Source organism: Temnothorax americanus, unplaced genomic scaffold (assembly GCF_048541705.1).
Source record: "Temnothorax americanus isolate GAGA-0224 unplaced genomic scaffold, ASM4854170v1 Scaffold9, whole genome shotgun sequence".
NCBI lineage: Eukaryota > Metazoa > Arthropoda > Insecta > Hymenoptera > Formicidae > Temnothorax > Temnothorax americanus.
Window position 1 is genome coordinate 5323181 of NW_027509812.1, and position 22721 is coordinate 5345901.

Below are 22721 nucleotides of genomic sequence, written 5' to 3' on the forward strand. Positions count from 1 at the left end.
AAGAGAAGTTATATAATTTTTAATATATCTCTAAAAATTTCTCGATAAAGGATAGAAGGTTTGTATAAAGACGAAGGGGAAAGGCTACATGATAACATGAACGTTATACTGATGGTGGAAGCGTAAGCGTGAAAGAGGGTGGGAGATTGGTAAGCCCGAAATCCTTAAGCTTAACTAATTCCCGCATGAATTACGAGCAAGCCACAGCTAATTCCAAATAAATATTCGGAATACAGATTATGTTAAACGCAGTTGATGCAAATTAGATGATTAGCAGGAGATGTATGTACCCTCGATATTCTTAAGAAATTTGACGAACGCATTTTTATATATTTTTTATGTATAGTTCCCGTTTAGCTTCATGATATTCTAAGGACTCTCATATATATTTTCATATTATATTGCATATTAAATCTATTTGACATGATTTTTACTTCTCATTTATAATTTCTTTGAAACAAAAAGAAATGTTGATTAATATCATAGCGACATAATTGGCGATCATAAAGAACTCTTTACAAAGGGGATTTGTGCTTGAATCCAGCATTGTAAGCTTGACAGTGAATTATTGGTGGAGTCTGGTAGGCACTGGTCGAGAATCTAAGTGGCAAGTAGGTAAGTAACTTGGAAGTTAGGGGGTTATACTCCCTTGCAAGGACCCGATACATGTGCGGAACGCGTAAATGTACATGGAATCTGTGATGTTCGCTATGTGTGCGTTTGCATGTACAAGTAATGTGGAATATATCTACCTGTGGCCACAGTTTACCTCCGTGGTAAACTCTAGTAGGTGCCTACGGCAGCAACTCCACTCTAATGCAGAGTAATGTTGATTTATATCTGCATTAGTTTCATTTCACTCCCCCTCATTCCTCTAATATGGCCACCATTTGCCTATTTCCGCCATTATATTTTGTTAAACTTTTATTAAATTAAATACAACACACGCATTTGTTCCGACATATTTATATAAAATCATAATAACACAAACTCTTAAATTGTATAAATTTTTATATGTTTTTCGAATAAGTAAACACAATATCCCAAAAATGTATCATGTATGTACAAATCTATATACAAGCAATATATACACATTATCTGTGTGTAATTACTTATGTAATCCAGTTTAGCGAATGCCATTAATTGGTTCACAAAACTAGATATTTTTCATAACGTTTCTATATCAATATTTTTCATATTTATATGACAATGTCCGACATGTAATATGTAATGCTAGTTGGTTGGCAGATTGCAATGAGAGTATGGCCAAATTATTTTGAATTGTTCACTCGTACGGATTTATGTTACACAATATGAATGTTAACATCGTTTTAAACTATGCATCATGTGGATCTTAGAAGAATCAGCGACTCTTCGAAGGACGAAGGAGAGTGAAGTAATCCTCGTTATTAAACCGGTACGCGTGTGCGCGCCGTTCCCACACGTGCGCGCGATCTCCGACGTGAATACTCCAGTACGTAATTTCTAAATATGTGATTCTCCCTCCCTCCCTCTTTCTATCTCTCTATGCATAAAAAAGATATACATATGTATATCTTATACATAACTTAGCATTGCGAATATTCGCGATGATACCAAGTCAAAATGTGAAATAAAAATGTGCGATATGTGATTATATTATGAATAATTATGCAATAGTCTAATTCTCCTAATTTCATAAGTTTCAAAACAGTAAACCAAAGACAACTTTACAGTATAATGAAACAAAAACATTTGTTACTATAGCTTGACACGTATAGACGTAGTATGTTTTATCGCAGTTCTAGTCAATATTTGTTATTGTGCAGCTACACGAAAAGATTCATATATCATACAGCGGTTCACAGAGCGAACTCTACATCGTTGTGCAATATTGGTGTTAGTTTTCTACTACGTTCAAACAAGCAAACCTAATACTTAAGTACTCAAATATTAATTCTAATTTTTCTAATCTAATATTAAATTTGCATGCTTATTAAGGTAACTTTTAAACTTTCATTAATATTTTTTATTGCTTTTTAACTTATTTATCTTTTTCTAAAAAACACACACACACACACACACCTGATAAAATACAACCTCATACTATAAAAGTATAATAGTAAAATTTTATATACACATGTTTACGCTTTCTTGAAAAAAAAAAAAAATATTTTTTAAATTTCTTCTGTTATAAAATAATTGCGTGACGATATATTTGTTTTTAATTAATATATTGCCTAATCAATTATACTACAGCAAAAATTATTATCCGTGGCTATTAATAGAATAATAGAGCAGAGATAGCGCAATTCGCAGAGGGGCATAAAAAGATGGGCATCAGTCGCATACGACGGAGTACGGCGCATTGGCATTATACGCGAATGACACACATGTATGCCGTAAAAGCGTACGGTATACAGGCAACGCAACTGTCGCCTATAGCAATCGCGGAACGGCGCGGCGTGCCGGGTTTCTGCTAGCGGCGGGTTATGTTCACCTGCCTCGGCGGTCGGTCAGGCCCCGATCGACGCGGTCCGTAACCGGCTCGGCAGCATGTCACCCTCTTGCGCGGGTGACTCTATGCCTGGTTCCTTTTACTTTGCAGTCTCGTCACGCCGTCCCTTCCATGCCTTCCACTGTAGAAAAGCGGAGGCGCGCACGAGCGCGCAGACTTAGGGCACGTTCACAGCGCCCGGTGGTTGTCGTTCGCACCCCCATTCGCGATTCTTGCGCGGACTTCCGCGCGCGATTGACGAATAAATAAAAGATAATTGTAATCTAATGTATTATAAATAACAGATAAGTCGACTTTATCGTAGTGCAACATACACAATACACACGTCCTGATAACTTGAAATATGTGTTTAAAAAGTTCATTAATTAGTTATGCTGATTCCTCATGAATAAATAATAACGTGTTAACGCGGCAATTTTAGCAAGAATATTAGATATTGGCTACATTAGAACTATCTTCATAATTATTCAATTCGTTCTCTTTTATTTCACGTAGTAAATTATTCGATTAAATCAGAGCGCTTCCAATAAATTCCGTACTAACGTGGTTCGCAAGGTTACCATTATATAGGATTTTAATCATGATATTCAACGCGTTCGTTCCTGTTCCACCGGTTTCAAATAATTCTTACGCAAATGTCTGTGCTTCAAGTCGTGATAATATTACGAAGTTGGCTAGTGCGCGCGGCCTAGAAAACCTTTAGCTAGAATAGGCATCTAGACTCTTAAGTCTTTCGTCATCGATACTGATTTATGTGGATTGGGCCCATGATTTGCCTCTTGATCCGTTATATAATTGTGCGATAAATACGAGAGTACAATCGTAGCAAATAATCATGTTGATAGAAAAGATATGTACGAAGAAAAGAGAACAAGAAATTAATAAAATTTATTTTGCGTTAAAAATTCGTGATAATTTTTTGCGCAAGTCGTCTTGTGAAACTTTATTCGTGTCCAGTATATTAGTTTGCGCGTACGAACCAGTTACGGTAGACGAAATTCTGTAATGAATATTTCATTACTCAAGAGAAAAATGTATTAAAACGAAATATTAAAACCGGCGACACGTGTTATTAATGTAGATAAAATGTAGGAAGCGTAAAAATCACACGCGTCTTCTTTCTCGCCCGCTAAATCCCATTAAACACTTAAATTCGTATACTTTTTAACGTCAACTTGAAAGATGAGTAGCCCTGCAAGCCTACAGGCTATTTACGCTGAAACATTGCCCGACGTGTAAATCTGGTAACCTTTAGAGGGCGATTTGCGTACAAAAACGGTGAACAATGGAAAATCGACGTTCAAGGAACAGCAAAACGCATGTGAAAACCAGAATAAATATCGTGCAAAAGAGTGTCATAAAAAGAAAGAAAAAGGGACGACAGCCCATTCCATAGGATCGAGAAACGATGGCGAGACCCATGACCCCACCTCGTTGTCATGGCACGTCCAATGCACGGCCAACGAAGAAGGAGAAGTATTTTCGGCTAGGAGTAGGCCGTCCCCTCTCAACGCGCCGCGTCCAGAGAAAGATGGAAAGAAAAAAAATCTCATAAGCGGGACTCTCGTCGAGAGTGGTCTCGGAGAGTAGAAAGGTGGGCATCAGGTTCTCACGCGAGGCGAAAGAGACGGATGAGAGGGGAAGATGGCGGCCGCCAAAGTCGCTAACCGGTTGGTCCGTCTTTCTAGATTCGCCTAAGTTCACGACGGCGCCCCAGTACTGTAAATCCAGTTTGGTCCGAGAGTGTATCCGTGTTTTGCAATTTACGCAATCACGCAATCGTTGCTCTTGCAATGATTAAAAATAAATGCGTAAAGTTCACACGAGATTTTCAAAAGTTTGGTGATGATTTTGACGAAACTTTCGTGCGGTGGTTTATTATCATTATATTAGACAATTCTTTTAGAATGTCACAATTAAAAATTCTAACGACTCATCATCTGTCAACGGCTGCACTTGTGATTTGATCGGGCTGTGTAATTGCTTTACACAATACAACGGAAATGTCACTCGTATATCCATTATACATACAATTTTGCGTGCCGCATTATTTTTGCAAGAATTTTGCAATGCATTTTCGTTCGCGTTATATACTTTGCCGGCAGCGTAATAAATCTGTCAGCTGTAAACCGGTATCCCAAAATTTATTGACGTTATCACTTGAATGTAACGCTGAAATTGTGCTGCGTCTGCAAAATGGGATATACCCCGTGTCGATATAGCGATCTTTGAATTCCCGAGATCTTCGTTGATCGCGCCATCGTGCTTTGGCCCAGCGCCTTGTCCTACGAGAGTTCTTAATCCCGCACAAATACCCCGTAAGCGTTGCATCGTCACGGGGCAAAGCCCAGTTTTGCAAAAGCTCTCCTTGCTTTGAGAGCGTAAAACGAAAATCTCGCAAGAATGAAAGCGCAAGAGATATAAACGCTATACGAAAATACGAATAGGAAGAAAAGGGGAAAAAAGAAAGAACGAAAGGGACAAAGAGAGAAAAAGCAAGAAGAGATCAGTCCGTAAGCTCGGGGTACTTACGGCGTTGCAGTAGTGGTCCCATTGTGCCATAACGACACAAGTCCCCCCCCCTCTGCTTTCCGGTACTCTCACCGTTCCTCTTTACAATCTCGATGTTCTCCCACACTCTTGTTCGCACGTACACATGCAGGCATCAACGGCATCAAGAAACACTATTGTCGACGCCATAGCTGGGCCGACTGGCCGCAATCTCAAACGCAAAACATTCATTCGCACCATGGATTCTTTTACGGGAGAAACAGTACCGTATTAGTTGAAGAAACACACCGATCTCTGTGACGATCAGGAAAACTAAAGCAAAGAACCTTGCCAAGTAACCATAATGCACTGCGGAGGCACAGAAAGGAATAGGTCAGCACGAAGCTTCAGCACGGTGACCACTCCTCCTTAGTACCTCTCGCTCATCCACCACACAATCGCACGATCGAACTCGCTTTACACTTACACCGCTACTCGTCAACTCCCACTTATCCCTCTTGTTCACCTGCGTACGTTCCCCTCCTTTTTTAACGTCAATAACGAAAGACATATATTCCTATAAAAATTTCTCAATTTTATTCTTAATTTTTTCACGGATGTTTCCTGGACAAGTTAAGAATTAGATCGTTCAATACTTTCAATATAAGAGACAGAGAGCGTATTTTTTAATTCGGAAATGCATTGCATTAAATACACATAAAAGATTGCTTGAAAATTGTGTACATAGAAACTTCGTAAATCTATACACGGACGTGTAGAACAGAAATCCAAAGAGATAATTATTATTACTATTTAATACGATTATTGATCACTTGATCAGTGCGTTCATGCATGATTTTATGTGAATTATCAGATGCATCGTACTTTAATGTGATTGTGATTTTACAGTCGAATAATATTTTATTATTCTCAATTCTATTCTTAGTCACCTCGTATAATATTTCTATATATGTGAGTGCTTAATTAGTCATTTCTTTTATTAAAATATACTTTTTTATTCAGAAATCGATTTACTGACGTGGTCAAAGCTATCGCAAGAAGACAATTATATTAACACATCGCAGATGTATAATTTTTGTCGGATCTCATTTCTTCAAAAAACAAATTATGAAGTTAAGAGCACAATTGCATTGTAACAATATACATTATAAAAACAATGACAAAAAAGATAAAGATAACGAAACCAGTTTCATCTCTTAAACGCTTAATTAAGCCAGTCCGAAAGAGCAAAATAAGGATATGTAAATCCAAATGACACGAACGAAGCAAGATAGTTACCATGAAAAGAACGACATCGGTATATACACTTATGCGTACACACGTGTACGTAAGGTACATATAGGCAGCAAACTGTGTCTTTTACCTCTGAATCCACACATTTCGATTCATCGTTAACGGCTCTATCGCATACGTGGTCTTCAAACCAGTTTCTCCTTTTATCATGGTCACTGCAGGTAATACGCAATCGAGTAGCGGAGTAATTATTGTACGAGCGGTATCTGTTTGTAGAACGGTTCACAAACGTTCCACTATAGATATACTACACGATAAAACCCCTTGCTTCTTTAAAATTAAATTCCCATAAAAATAATACTGTATATTTGTAAAATATAAAGTATTCTAGATTTATCTATTCATTGTTTACGTATAAATTTCTTCCAATTTAAAATCAATTTTTTCTTAACACATATGTCAAAAAATCGATAGTTTTTAAGTAAATTATAAGCAATTGAAAATAAAAGGTTTTCCGGAAATCTATAATCTTCAAAATTGCACGTGTAGACGGTAAATTTTTTTAAATTTAATTTAAAATAGAATTTTATACTTTTTGTAAGGTACTGCAGTTATATCCAAATATTATATTTGCAATCAAATTTTGCAGAAAAAAAGTGATCTGTATAAAAGATAAAAAATGTATAAAACCGTAGCTTTGGAACGATATTTACAATGCAATATGCTTCGCTGGTTTAAAACAAGAAACTGTTACAACATACAGTCCAATATACCAGTCTAAAAATTATGCATACCAGTACTTCGTATGTATTGCATCCACACAATCCATAATTCATGATTCTCATCGCATTGATGTATCACTGTACGATCTAATAATTAGCAGACAGTTTCCAAGCAATTCTAGATGCAATACCGATGTACATACACTGGATGATTTCCAATATAAAATTTAGGAAGTACATGTAAATGCGATAAACTCTAATATATATAATTATATTTTATAAATTTCTATAATAAATTTGTGTAAGTAATATATTGCTTATGTGATTCTACAATCTTAATTAAAATGATGAATTTATAATTATATAAAATTATCAGCTATAGGTATAGAAAATCTTATTTATCGAGAGATTAATTAATTATATGTAGGATATAATATATATTTATTCATTTATATCATTCATTGATATATCATATTTTTGTATATCTTTGTAAAAACAAAGATATTTATCAAGTAATTTTGCAAACGTCGCAAACTGAAAGAGTGAATAATTATACTGGTCTCAAGGCACAGGTGTTTCAGGCTTTTCATGTTAATCAGACACTGTGCGCTCCGTTCATGCACACGCGCAAACGTGTGCGCGCATCCGTACATGTGTATAGTGATACATAGCAAAGAAATATGCAAAATAAGTTTCTACGCGCGCGCACATATACCTCGCAGTATTTCATGCATCAAAAATACGGTAAAAGCTATACGTTCGTTATGTTGTTCTTTTCCTTGTCTAAAGCAAGTGCTATCAATGAAATAATTTTAATTAGCCGTAGCATGGCGTTACTTCATTCGACTTTTAAAACAGATATCGCACGTGAGCGTGTAAGCTTATAAATGAGTCTACATATGCTGGTGCACCTTGACTGTAATATCATAATAGTATTCTATCATTATTAATTTTGAACAAATTGTTCTTTTATCTCTTCGCTTTGCCCTAATTAGAAAAGCTAAATATTCTAAGTTTGCTCTTACCACGAACGCATAGTACAAGTCAACATCAATCTTATATCGTAAACATCAATATTGTTTTACATATTAATATTATTATACATGTATTAATATATTTTTATAGATTAGTATCCAAATATTGCTTAGTGGATTGCAAATCGACTATTTATATCAGTATCAGACTAAGATGGCAAAGCAATTCGTATATGCGTTAAGAAGCAATCCGACAAGTCTGATGTATCTAGGAGCTGTTGGCGATACCTTAAGTATATTCCACGGTGTATCGCGTAATCTCTGTGTGCCATCGCGACAACCCAACTTAAACTAGGCACCGTGTAGTCGATGTCCGGTACGCCATACAGACCTGTCTCTCTCTCTTTCTCTCTTTTGCCTGCTAAGGGAGTGACATCATCAGCCACCTATGTCCACCTCACACCCATCCGGCAGTCCGCGCACGTACTTTCGCCCAAAAGAAGTATTAAAACAAAAATATTGTCCGTCTAAAGTTGAAGTTATAAATCAATGGCCACCAGGAACGACTAATGACACAATCATCATTCTACATGATCATTGTTTTGCGCCGCAAGTGACGATTTCTTTATATTGCACCACTTGATTGAAGTCGAATTTATACACATTAATTACAAATAATTGAACTGTCATTATAATTTAGATTCCCGGTATATGGTGTGTCACTCATCTAAATATATATTTATTATTAATAGATAATGCACATTTTAAAATACTGATTATATCTTGCTAATTAACTCCAGAAACCTTAGTAATTATCGAGAAACCTGCTATCTTTTCTGAGAGAGAGAAATATATATGTATGCTTAAACGTTAATTGGAAAGAAATGTTCTAAATTACATCATAAAAAAGAAAAGATTTTACTTATTATAATTAAGTTATGCTTTTAGTTTCATTCGTAATTACACTCATCTATTTCAAACTAGTGATACAAGTTCATCGCGGTTCATCATATAGTATTCATCATATTTACGGGTTACAAGATTATTACTCGGGACCGGCCGTGATCTTACAACCATCATCTTATTATTACTGAATCGCGAACTTTTGTTTATCTTCCAGAAATTGTCCCAATTAATCTTAATCGCCGAGGATGAGACAAGAATGAGAATGAGCGACATTAGTCAGTCATCATTCGTCACTTGACAAAGTTAAATCTAAGTAAACAGCAAAATAAAGCGAAACAGATAAGGCAAGAAAGTCCGTTCGTTCTAAAAATGAGGGGGAAATAACTCGTAATTTTCTAATTAAGGCAGAAATAATTTTAAAACACTGAATAAATAGATATTAGAACAAAACAGTATTTACGTGATGCAGTTTTTCTTTCTTTATGTATCAAAATTATTAATATAATGCCAATATATTTTCTTTATCATTATATAGTAACAAGTAATTTATATGGTTAAATTGCAACAAAAATATATTATAAAGATAACACAAATTAAATCCCACAATAAAAAAATTTGGACATTCAAATCTTTTTTAATTTTAAATAAATTCTTGTGCACCCCAATTATCAATACTTTTGCAGCGAGTTATATTCAAATGTAACTTAAAACTCTTATTTTATGTTCCCTAGAGTTAAATATGTGATAAGAAATAGTTCGTCGAATAAAATCAAATATTAATTATGCTGCAAAATAAACTTTTGAAATTTTCACATAAATATTTCTCATAACTTTAATAACAACAAAAGCCAGAAATTTGCATCAACCTGGAACCAGCGGCCTTCAAATGCAAGAAGAGCGAGACGCGTTACCGTTAAATTCATTTCATTTGCGTGACGTTTTTTATGACTCGTCAAATTTACGGGGCGGTCGTGGATAAGGTCATTTTCGTTAACACACCAGGTAGAAAAGGAATCATACAGGTGACGCAATAGTTCTTCCGACCTTGCTCCAAAAACATTTTCGCACCCTCGCTCGAGATGTATACCTTTGTATGCTCGTCACGCTTCTTTAATTGGTCAAGATCCCGTTATGCTTTGAGAAAGGCAAAGATCTCAACATTTTTTGCGGTTAAGGTCATTCTACAATATGGTAAATTTTATCCCATTTTAAAAAATAGTGCAAATTTATAGCGCACAATGATAAATGTTCCTGCAAATTACGAATACTTGGTTCATCAATTATAATCACTTGGACTTGGAAGATATGATTTAATTTTGATTGCGATATTTAAAAAGTTTAGTCACAAATTTATATTTCTTTTAAAATCAGAACTTAAATGCTATGACTAGAACATATGTAAGTGTTTGGATGTAAGTCAATCCAAAATATATACTTATAATGTATTTCGCATGTTCACGTGAGTCATGTGCGTGCCGCTATCCGACGGTAACCATGGCGTAATATAAAACTCTATATGAGTTTCTGTTCAATTTAACACATTGAAAAATTCATGTTAATCTTTTGTTAATTTATTTCAACGGCAACTAAAAAACTAATTTAGCTTTCATTAACATTTTATCATTACATTATTTTATATATATATATATATTTTTTTTTTCAAATATAGTATCATATAAATTACACAAATAAAATGATAAAATTAAACAAATGTAAATGCCGCAATTGGCAGTATTATATGTAATATAAAATATCTATTAATAATATATAAATAATGTAATTTAGCAAATAACATAATTAGCATTTAATTAGAAACAAAGTAGAAAGCCAAAGAAACCTTGAAAAACTAATATTTTCTAATATTTAATTATAATATATAATTTTATATATATATTGCATTTTTAAATGATGACAAAAATAGTCCGTTTTTTTACATATATAAATTGTTCTAAAATTTTTTATTTCAGCTTTTTTTTAGAGACACAACATTTTAATAGAAAATAGAAGATACATCGATTTAAAGCGACTTCTGCCTCTGCCCAACTATGAATTACTGATAAGATACTCGGCCATGCGCCGTTCTTTTTTCCGAGGATGATTCAAGACCTGGCAGGCCCGCTTTTATCATCTAAGGTTTGTTAAGTTTCGGGCGACACTTATCTTCAGGCCGCGGGCACTCGGCCGGCACTTTGGAGGTTGCGAAACCGAGAAAGGGCGCAGATCGCGGACCACGAGTAGAGACACGACAAAAGGGGGTTTGTTCGGTCGAAGAGGGAGGTTCGCTAAGGTGTCGCGGAGTTAGAAGAGGGATGGAAGACCCAGGGGCGGGCAAGAACGCAAGAAGGCAAGAGGCATCGGATGACATCGCGACGCCCGAGGCTCCCTGAGCAAGTTCTCGAAAGTGTCGGCTAAACTGATATGAGAAATGGTCGCTTCGTGCTGCCCGTAGGGGATGAAGCGCCCGGCTATACCTATTCGTTATACGGTTGGGAAACGCTCAAGCACCTCGAGTATTCGTAAACCCCTTCATCCGATACAAGGACAAGCGATCCGCAACTCTACATATTTCTGCTGATACCGCCATAGTGAATTCCGAGGATGTGTTCACGCTATTTTAAATATTATCACCGAATATTGGAAAGTACAATCAGCGCGTGACTTGAACATCAATGTTGTAAATATTATATCTCTGGTAATATATACATCAGTTTAAGAATCGATTAAATCAAACAATATTTTGGACATTAAGTATCTTTTATCGATACTATACATAACTTTAGAATAACGCGACAAAAAGATAAGACCATCAAAAAATTTCTACACTTCAATCTCTCATATATTTAAAACTAAGAAAGTTTTTAAAAAGAAAATTTTATTTACCATTATACCAATTTTACATGGCGATATAAACCTTATAATACTTTATCTGTTTAAACTTTATTTTGAATGGGCTGAACGCTACAATTATACACGCCGTGCGCATTTCAAATTGAAATCATTTAAATCTGCAAAAACCTCGAAGATTAAAAATACGAAACAAACGAATAAATATCAGTCGAGCGAGCAGCGAGATAAGAAAATTTGATTCATTACATTCTTACACTATTTTCAATATTAACAAAATCCATTATATGGCTACATCTTGTTGACGTCCGTAAATTTCTCAATGTCGTCGCGTGGTTCGACATAAATGTTTAACATATCCAACTGAACTTCAGTTTGATAACTTTCTGCAACTTCCCGGAGTGTTGCATAGATATATAGGCTTGAGAGGCAAGAGGAAGATGACGCACGAGAAAGTCTAAAGGATTGCACTGGTGGGGGTAAAAAAACGCTTATCACCGCCTGCAGCCGCGCCGACCGTCGGATCCTTATTTATGGCCTCCGTCAGGCGTCGGTGCGGTACACACTATACCTATTTTACCCTCAGGTTTCTCGATACTAAGCTTTATTTTCGGATAGATAGCTCTTCCCTCCCAATTTTGGAAAATCGAAAATATCTAAGCGTAGTCAGCGAGTTCTCAAGAAATAAATATTCAAAAACTGTATATTTTTGTGTTCTATTGAAATTAGGCACAGTTTCAACTTCTTTTGGAGAATAGAAAAAATTATTTTCTAATTTATGGTGTTTTCGTAATGCATATATGTCGGTTTAAATAAAACTTGTTGAATATATTGACGAAAATTATGCAAAAGGAACGAAGTAGTAGATAAATGTGACATAATGGTGATAACTCGCTACATCTTAGTAGTATATTGTACACATAAATAAACAGCTCTTTAAACATTACCTTCATCAAATAACTGTTTTTGACCACACACGTATATTTATCTCACAGCCATATGTATTATCATGAAGAAATGACATACAATTCATATCTCATTGGTGTACTGCGAGTACACAATAAGATATATTGTTAGAAATAGTAATGTGTGCATGACACACACACATACACACACATATATAGATAAAACCTCGTTATATTCGAATGACAAATTCTTTGCATGTAACGTTTACGAACAACTGTCGAAATAGAAAAAGTAAATTACGTTTAATTGATGCAAAATATTTTCTATTCACAAGACAAGCACTTATATAACAGAATTAAAACGTACATGTAAATAAACAGCAAGTTTTATATTGTTTCTAATACACATCGATACAATCTGAATCAACACAGAATAATCTGAAGGAATATCATCAAGAAAAAGTCAGCCTGTTATATAGCAGCTCTAACTGACTAACGGAGCATGTGCACTGCGTAAGATTTTGGCGGGAGGGCGATCTCAATAACTTTGACAGCTTTAATTTCTGGCACGTTTACACCTCCGCGTATTTAACGAGTCGCGTGAATACGAGACGACGCTTATTTTCGTGTGTTGTGACAGTTAAATTATATGGATGACTTACCCGTATAGCGGCCAATATGAGATCAACGATAACAAAGTCGTCTCTGCGGAAAGATGGTCCGCGCACGTTCCTTACAGCTCATGATAGCGCCTAATCGAGTCCGCTTTCCCAAATTTGTTGCTCCATCCGGTTGCTCTGATTTCCGATGTTTACTCCGTAGCAGGCCTTCTCTCGCGCCTTCACGCTTTTATCGCTCGGACGTGTGTGTGTTCGGTAGGCGGGCGGGGTCTCCGGATATCGCCGTCCGAATATGATCCCGCGGTCCGTCGTATCGCTGGGGTTACGAAACCGAGTCCTCGTCCGATAGGAATCGCCCGATTGTACCCCCCGGCCGAGAACGAAGGACGGAGACGTCCCTCGCACGGGTGATGAAAAACCGCGGGTGTCACGGTGGATCTCGTCCACCACCTCGCGCGGAGGTTTCGCGGAGATTTCGCCTTCGAGACTCGCCGACTCTCCGAGATCTCGGGGACGCTCTTTCACCGGCCAAAGCAAACTTGTTGGATGGCAATACGTGAGTTAAATGTTCACCGCGGATGGTTTACGGCCCGATAGTCCCCACTTCGTGCCGCCATGCGGCGCTGCCTCCGTTTTCTCTCTCTCTCTCTCTCTCTCTCTCTCTCTCTCTCTCTCTGCCTCTCCTCGTGCTTTCGTCCCACTACTACCGGCTAGAGAGCTCTCTCGTTCTCTCCCTCTCGTACTGTCAATCTCTCTCTCTCTCTCTCTCTCTCTCTCTCTCTCTCTCTCTCTCTCTCTCTCTCTCTCTCTCTCTCTCTCTCTCTCTCTCTCTCTCTCTCTCTCTCTCCCCCCCTCTCTCTCCCTCCTGTCTCTCGTATTCGTGTCGTCTCTTCCATGTGCACAGTGCTCCATCGTTGCGTCTTGCTCCGTTCCACGAGACTCTGTGGCTCTCTTCACGCTTCTACCCGCACCAGGGCTGTCCTGCGGCCAGCGCAAAGGCGGGGTATTCGGACCGTGGAAGCGAGAGAACATATTAGCGCGAGGGAGAAAATTGACTTTAGAAGGAGACAGTGACATCGCAAGATACACGAAATGAACGGAGACGAGAGATCACCGACACGCGCGCAATTGACTCTACACGTATAAGAGGCGGATTTATATGCAAGGGCGTTGTTAATGGCGGGAGGGAGTATGGCGAAGGGTGTACGTTTGCTGCCTCTTTCCTGCTTCGTTCCATCTCTGTCGCGCCTTTCTTCTCTTTCTCCCTCTCATTCTCCTTCTCTTTCTCTCTTTCGCTTTCCGCTCTGTATCGGTCTTCCTCTTCTCTTCTCTTCCGCTTTGAACGTTGCTTTCCTTTCACGATATATAGCCGTCCCTGTTTCTCGCGAACAATATTTTCATCCCTCTTCGATATTGCGCTCGCGCTCTTCAAGGATAAGTTCGACGTCTCTGTCGCGCGCGCGCGTCCTTCCCCTCTCTGCCTTCTCTCCTTTTGATCGTTCTCTCTCTCTCCCTCGCTCCCTCCCCTGATTTTGTACACTCACAAGGATGGCCACGGTGACGTAACAAAACACGTGACTACCATTTAGCCAATGGCGGATAGTTAGTTCAAATCTCGCGGGCACCGAAGACCCCACCTAGCGCTTCATCTTCAGGACTGGTTATCATCGAATGTACACATGCAGGATTGAGCTATTACCTGGTGCTTGGCGTTATAGGTATAATTATATAGCGTCGCGATACACATCGAGTAATGGTGATTTGTGGCCGCTCCTTCGTACGTATACATACTCAATTCTCTCCGGTAACCACGTGGTGGACACGCTACATACGGTACGTTGACTGTTGCTATAGATTTTCAGACGTGACGAAGTATCGACGCGCAAATACTTGGCAATATCTTAATGTATTTTATCTTCCCGGTCGCTTTCTCGACTATTTACGAGCTTTCTTTTACAACTTATAACGATTTAGTCGTCTCAATTGTATATGTTAAAAGTATGAAAAAAATAGAAAAAATACAACAAAAAAATACAACAACAAAAAATACAACTGTTTCGAAACTATTTTGGGTAGATTGGGTAGAAGAAAGCTATGGCAAGAAATGCCATGAATCAGTAAACGTGATGTCTACTGAAACCTCATTCGACGCAGCTTGAATAATTTAGAAAAGTCAATTCGCACGACGTCCCATTAATTTGAATTCGCGCGAGAATAAACTCTGGCGCTGCGAAATTGCGTTTCGCCATGCGGCCAATTCCGCTTCTGGCGAAATTTAAATCGAGCCCACCTAAACTCGGCACCGAATTTAGAGTTGGAAGCGCCCGGAGGACCATGCGTGCGCTGCAGTCACCGCCGGCGCATACATCATCCGATATTTATTTGTCTCTCTTCCTGAAGAATTTAAAGCGTGTGGAAGCTCCTACTTTTTTCGTCCGGCCGTAGCAATGAACAGTTTTGGAGAAGATACCGTTATTATGGCGTATGACGCAACGAATGGTATCGCGCGCGACAAGTCCGATATATTGAACAATAAATAATGCCGAGACGTAAAATCGATGAATTGGAACCCGGACTCCTTCGCTTTGTGTGTTTGTTTTTGCTATAGACAACATTAAATCCACACACCCTACAAATGCACGAAACAAATAAAACAGTATATTTGTAAAAAAAAAAAAAATATGAATGTGACAGCTAAGATATATCCTATATATATAGAGATTATACCACCTTCGTATAAATAGTATGAAAAATGTATATAGATATTTCGCAAGCAACTTTATACGATACTCACGGATTTCGTGAACAGTGTATCATTAAAAAATTCAATACATTAGAATTACATATGAGCAATTTTCTTAAACTTTAAATAATTGTCGAAGAGCAATAAAAATACTGTGAAAAATACGCGTAACATTAATTCTTTGTAATTCTTTTTCGATAGGATAATAATAAAGATAAACGCTTCTGTAGCCGTAATTAATAATAAAGATAAACGCTTCTGTAGCTGTAGATAAATATAATTTATATAATAAATCGCAAAGCCACGTGGCCAAAGAGACGTTTCTGAGAGTTAAGATGGAGTTAGGAAATCCGAGTACGCATTTGCCGTTTGACGGAATGTTATTGCGGCCATAATCGCAGGCGCCAACAGGTGCGAGCCCGGCACAAGCCTATACGTGAGTGTATGTGTGAGTATGCAATACTACGCTGCGAGTCGGTATACCTATATTATAGCCATAGGGCAATAAAGACCCCCATCCCTATAATCTGTGGCGGAAACAATAACTAAACAGGCAGGCAAGCCATGCAGCCAACCGGCACTGATCCAGTACCAGTCGTTTATAATGCTAATGGTCATAGAACTGTCAATATTTTGACATTTTACTCCTTTAAGAGACGATCTCTTCACCTTTTCCATATTTTTTGTTATAAACAATCATTATCATTCATTTTAGAACACTTTTAGTTCCAAGTAAAATAAAATTTAATAAAAATGCGACTCATATATGGTAGAATATGTCAAAATGTGAACATTAATTATGTTTAAAATAATATAAAACACATGGCACAGAAAAAATTTAAAAATTTACTTAAGTTATACGGAGAGTAAAAAAACTTTTATTTTAGGAATATAATAAGAAAGTATATAATAAGTATCTAAAAGATTAGTATCTAAAAAGATATTTGTAGAAAGAAATTTCTTTATAACAGTATTTTGTGGAAAAAGAGCTAAAGTATGTAAGCTAGCAAATAGTGTTAAGAATTGCGAAATGTTCAACTTATTTTATGATGAGAGTCTCATGTTTTATTTTTCACCTACTATTCGCGCCACGTGCACATACATCTCATAACGCATGTCCGCGTACACATATAAATCTATCTGCTTTTATACATACAGTGTTATAGTGTACATCATGGTTTCCATAGTTACGTATGTGTTTACATTATTAATAATTCGCTCATAAATAGACATTAGTCTAAATCTAAATCTTATGACTTTGATATAATATCATATCTATACATATATATAATACAAAATGCCAAGCTTTATATTCTATATCATCTTTAATATTGCGCTTATTATATTCTTACATATCTTCGTATTTGAAAAGCATCTTGACAGAAGCTATACAGAAATATATAAATATTATAATCGTAATAGACCATGTAGTATATACATATATATGTATATAATATGTATAATATATGTATATATCGTATAGTATATACATATACTATATGATATCATCTGTATGTATATGCTAGAAAAAGATATATATTTATCACACGAGAGATTTCCACATATCCTCTACCTCAATCTATTTTCTTATCACAAGGAAATTGTCCCACCCGTCCGTCGTGGCAAGACGCCCGGCTCCCTTAACCTTAGAAAGAGAGAAAGAAAAAAGAGAGAGTTAAGGGGAAAGAAACGGTGACGAGAGAAGGGAGGATGTTCACTCCTCTAAGGAACAGTCGTACATTACTGCTCACGAAAAAAGACCATCCACAGGACGTTTAATTTCCAAAGCCCTTCCGCCAGTTCCATTCACCTCGTCCCTGAATCCACGAGCATTGCATGAATTCCGTCATTCAGAGCCCAACCTCTCTCACCACTCTCTGTACCTCTTCAGACTTACGACTGCGAGGCACGACGAAAAGCGCCGTCGTGTGCAATCTTCCCTATGATATCACCTCTGACCCTCCGGCGTATAGAATTACAGGGGTAAAGAGGGTTCGTCCCGATATGGGGAACACTTATGCTTGCCCATGTGTAATTGTAAAAATATGACGCGCAATCTTTTGATAACGTTTAGCGCGTCCGTGAAATATAAAACATTCTACATATAAATATTATTTTGATTTTGACAAAATATGCTTTTACCAAAATTGTGAAGAAAGATTTTTATTTCTTTTGAATATTTTAACCGCACAAATATTCTGCTCCTGCAAATTTATCTGAATATCGTCAATAATTATCTCAATATGTAAATGTAAATTGTTAAATAAATCGCTAATCAAAAAACTTTTTTAAGCAATTTTCTTTAATGTTTCATCGTGTTAATATAAAAAAAAACAACATTAATTTCTTTTGCATCACGCAAACGCATGATAAAATTAATTCTTTGAAACAACAAGAAACAAAGAAAACATTGATTCCTTTTAATTTTATAATAATGTATCAAACCAAAGTTGATTAGAACTTTAATCATAATAAAAAATAAAATGTTTTACACAAAACGTATGGAGAATTATTGCAACAGTATATACGATATATCTATGTATCCCTCGCGTCAATCTTAGAGTTATATATATATCAGTCCGATGCTAAAACATATTTACTTTCCGCACCATTAAACGCTGCGATTTTTACCGCAAGCAATCATGTAAGTTTTGAAAATCGTCGGGTTAACCTAACGGCGCTATAAAATCTGGATTCTGGCGGCACGCGCACTCATCCCCGTTACTTACCACCCGCTCTATGGAGTATAACCACCCTCCACGAGTCTCCACACCACGATAACCTAGCGACACTTCTTCCGCTACGTATATCCTCATTTGTCCGCTGTGTTTTACAACTCGAGTCTCGCTTCATGACCGCTAAACGTGACGGATGCCTAGATTCACATTTTCCTACAAATCATGAGCTCAACCTATGCGCGTTACAACTCGCTATTTGGCAAAATGTGTTGAATTACGAACCGCGTTTACTCAATAACGCTTCTTCGTTTCAAAAGCGTATATTTTTGTAGAATAGTAGGATATTTCACGTATCATGCAATTGCTTCAATTATAATAAAAAATATAGAACTACCACTGTATATATACTCTACTGATCTCGAAATATTTAGGTATATAAATTAATAATTTTTTTATTTTATAAAAATTTATCAGCGCGTCATAATTTTGTTCCACATAATAAGGAACTTCAATAAAGAAGAATAGGGGGGAGAGAGAGAGAAAGAGAGGATGTGAGAGTAAAAGTTATCTCGTTACATATACTATTGTATACTAATTTAAATATTTTCAGTACACTGAGAAAAAAATATTTAGATCATAAAAAATATTTATTTAGATTGCTGCCAATAGCTTACTTAAGCGGGGAGCACACACTTCTGCACAACGCATAATGCGTAAGCATAAGAAAATTGTTTAGTCTATTTCCTTATGCACATGTGTATGGACCAATCAATTTTCTTATGCTTACGCATTATGCGTTGTGCAGAAGTGTGTGTCCGGGCCCTTACTTAATATAATATACACATAGTAAAAATTAGATATTTTTATTTAATAAAAAAATAAAAATATCTAATTCTAAATAAATATCTATGTGTATTATATTAAGTAAAGATGCTATTGGCAGCAATCTAAATAAATATTTTTTTTAATCTAAATATTTTTTTTCTCAGTGTAGTAATTCATTTTAAATTAAGGAAAAATGCTTCAATTATAGTGCGCCTTCGCGATGGCTACATATTATAAGCCAATATTATTAAAAAGAAATTAAGCAAATTTTTGTAGCAACTTTTATACAGAGGGTGAGAAGAAATGCAGTTTTAAGTACTTTGGCTCGAGGCGACCGGAGAAAGGGTGTTTCTCGAGACGTTACCGGAACTGCCTCTTGTTTACAATGGGAAACAAAGTTTACGCGGTCGGGATTAATCTTCGGGCAAGGCGTCCGTGGGGTCTCCAAACGGCGTCAGGATCAGCAAGATCCCTAATGAATCTAGGCAAAGGACCCTCGAGAGTCGGGATCTTGACTTTTGAGAGGGCGCAGCCAACTTCGGCTCAGATGTTGGTCTCGTGGTAGCCAAGACTTGGTCCTGAGTTTCCAACGAGCCAAGGAATACCTCCCATGTTCTATGAACTTTCGAATACGAGTATCCATCCACGCATTTGCAACTGCGGATTCCCTATCGCATTCGCAAACTAATACATTTTCCATATTTTATAAATTATTCTTTCTATACCTGATGCCTCTTGTATTGATATATTTAACAACGCTAATTTAGCTCTACTTAACTTTTAATTGATTTTTTATTCTTTAAATTTTAAAGGATATATATTAAATTTGAATAGTAGATATATATCAGATCTCTATTAATTTTGTAAATGTAGATAATTGAAAATTATCACACAAACACACATATATACACTGGTCTCAGTTTAGAATACTAATTGATAATGCTTTCGCGTATGCTTTATACGGTCCGCATCCAACGTAATTATAGTTATACTTGTTGACCACGTCCATTTTCACCATGATGGTTCCGAGCTGGTAGCATTATGGTTGACCAAACGATTTGATGCAACCACAGATGCAACCGCAAACCGGTGTTAATATCCATTTGTTTTGTAGCAGCTAGTATTCGCGTAAGTGGTTACAAGCTTTTTAAATGCGGTAGTTGCATTTTTTTTAAATATCATTAATTTAACTCAACGAAATATAAATAGCATCAATACAAAGATATAAATAATTTTCTTTTCTAGCATTTTAAATAATATTGTAAAATACGCAGTATATTATAATAAAGACTATCAGAATAACGTCGCGTATAAATAAACGAAGCTACATCAAAGGTGGCAAAGCGTGCCTGTGACGATCAAACTCACGGGAGTTTATCGCGTATAAATAAATGGTGGCGGAATATGGAATTATCGGTTCCGTGCTGCCACCGCCAACACCGTAGGCAGATAGCGTATATTCCACGGCCCCGGTCGCGAGGGTCTTCATCTTTCCCTTCGTCTCGCCGCCCACTCGCGTAAGACATGCCCAAGTACGTCCAAGTAACGAGGGAAAGGGAGAATGGGCTAGAGACAGAGAAAGAGTATAAAGTTCTTTGGACACGCGGGCACAACGCATACGCAGCCATGATATCAGGTATAGCGCAGTGGCAAGCCAGCGTGTTGGCGATAAATCATGGGTTACCACATTGTAGCCCAGTAAATCATCGGACGCGGGGAACGCGAGAGCTTCCCAGCGTGAAATGAAACGAATTCATCTCTGTCATCCCCCACTACGTGCTTCCATCCACCTCTCTTTCCACCTCCTTTTCTCTCTCTCTCTCTCTCTCTCTCTCGCGCTCCCACTGTCGCTCTTTCTCTTCCGCCTCCTCCCTCCAACCCCTTCTCTGCACCTCATCTACTATACCATCCCTCAATTCGCCCCCACCATGCCCCTCCCCGCGCGTCCGCGTGTTTTCTATTCTCCGCACGCAACTGGCTAGGGTAGATAGTTATATATAATATCGGTCCCACCCATCTACCCCCATTCACAGTCCTTTCGAGAGGATCATCAGGAATCTTTCGCATAAACGAATTTTTCTTTCGGCGATCGTATGACGTTTACTCTATTCTTACCTATCCTTTTGCCATTTTTAAATTGTATGATTCTGTGTTAACTCTCTTCGCGCGCACGTCTTAATAAAAATATATAACAGTAATATAATAGTATAATAAAAAAATTGAGCAATATTTAAAGCTCTCAAACCACGAGTACGTGAATTGAAATGAAAAACTCACCGGCTGAGATGCGCAACGGCGGAGTTGAATCCCTGCGTTGATCTGTAACATAGAAATATTTTTATATTAAAACAGTATGAAGATAATCTTTTCACGTAAATAATTATCGCGTCCGTGAAATTTTTGAAACATTATTTTAATAGATCAGATTTTTAAATGTAAGAAACGATCGCGGCTGATGCATAATTCCACATTAACTCGTTCGTATAATTATTCGCGAAAAATCATGCAAGTAATATTATACGACCGTGCGATTTGCGAATCAAGAGACACGGTAGTGTCTCGCGCCAAGTACACGCGGAGCGAGACCGACCGTGACTCTTTCACGCGATAAGAGAGACGCGACGTTCGTGACGTGACGTCTCTTCTCGCATATGCGCCGGAGATCGAACTCCGAAATTGCGAAATTGCGCCGGAGTTAAATCTAACCTCGAACGGTATTGTACACACGCGCGGTCATCAATGCCTGGAACCTGGAACACCGAAAATGGGATGCATCGCGGAAACTCACTATTCGTCTCTTTCTAAGCGGAACAAAGTTAGCGAGACTGACAAAGAGGACATTAACGAGTTAATGAGTATCATTGTGTAATGGACGAAGTCGCGCTCGAGAAATTGGCGGAATCCGCCACAGACCGTCCGGATTTTGTCAGAACAAAATAATGAATGAATAACTACTCACCCCACGGTCGCTCCGCCGTCGCCCGATGCCTCCCAGGCCCCCTCCACCACTCCTCGATCCTCCAACGTTGGTCCATCGTCGCACTCACTCACGACGCGACGACGTTCACGATCAAAAATGCCGAAAATCGACGATATCGTCGTTCACGATCGCGCGACACAAAAGTCACGGCACTCCCGGTATTAATCTCGCGACGCGGCGCGTACTTAAACAGACGGCAACGGAAGAATTACGGCGGAGAAGCTACGAACGAGTCTACGCGAACCGTTTGACGACCGTGAACGTCCCGCAGCGCAGGTATGCG

General features: G+C 37.6%; 1 protein-coding gene across 2 annotated transcripts in view; it reads right to left on the minus strand.

Annotated features, from left to right (window-relative positions):
• Antp (homeotic protein antennapedia) overlaps positions 1-22576 on the minus strand; it is a 111282-nt gene extending 88706 nt beyond the window's left edge. The window contains exons 1-2 of one of the 2 annotated variants that reach the window (XM_077425653.1): positions 22418-22576; positions 21736-21777 (exon numbers count right to left, since the gene is read on the minus strand). The gene's annotated coding sequence lies outside the window, so the exon portion shown is untranslated. Of the gene's footprint in view, positions 1-13254; positions 13775-21735; positions 21778-22417 lie in introns of those variants that run through there. The other variant, XM_077425657.1, reaches the window with a different exon arrangement.
• Between the last annotated feature and the right edge of the window lie 145 nt (positions 22577-22721).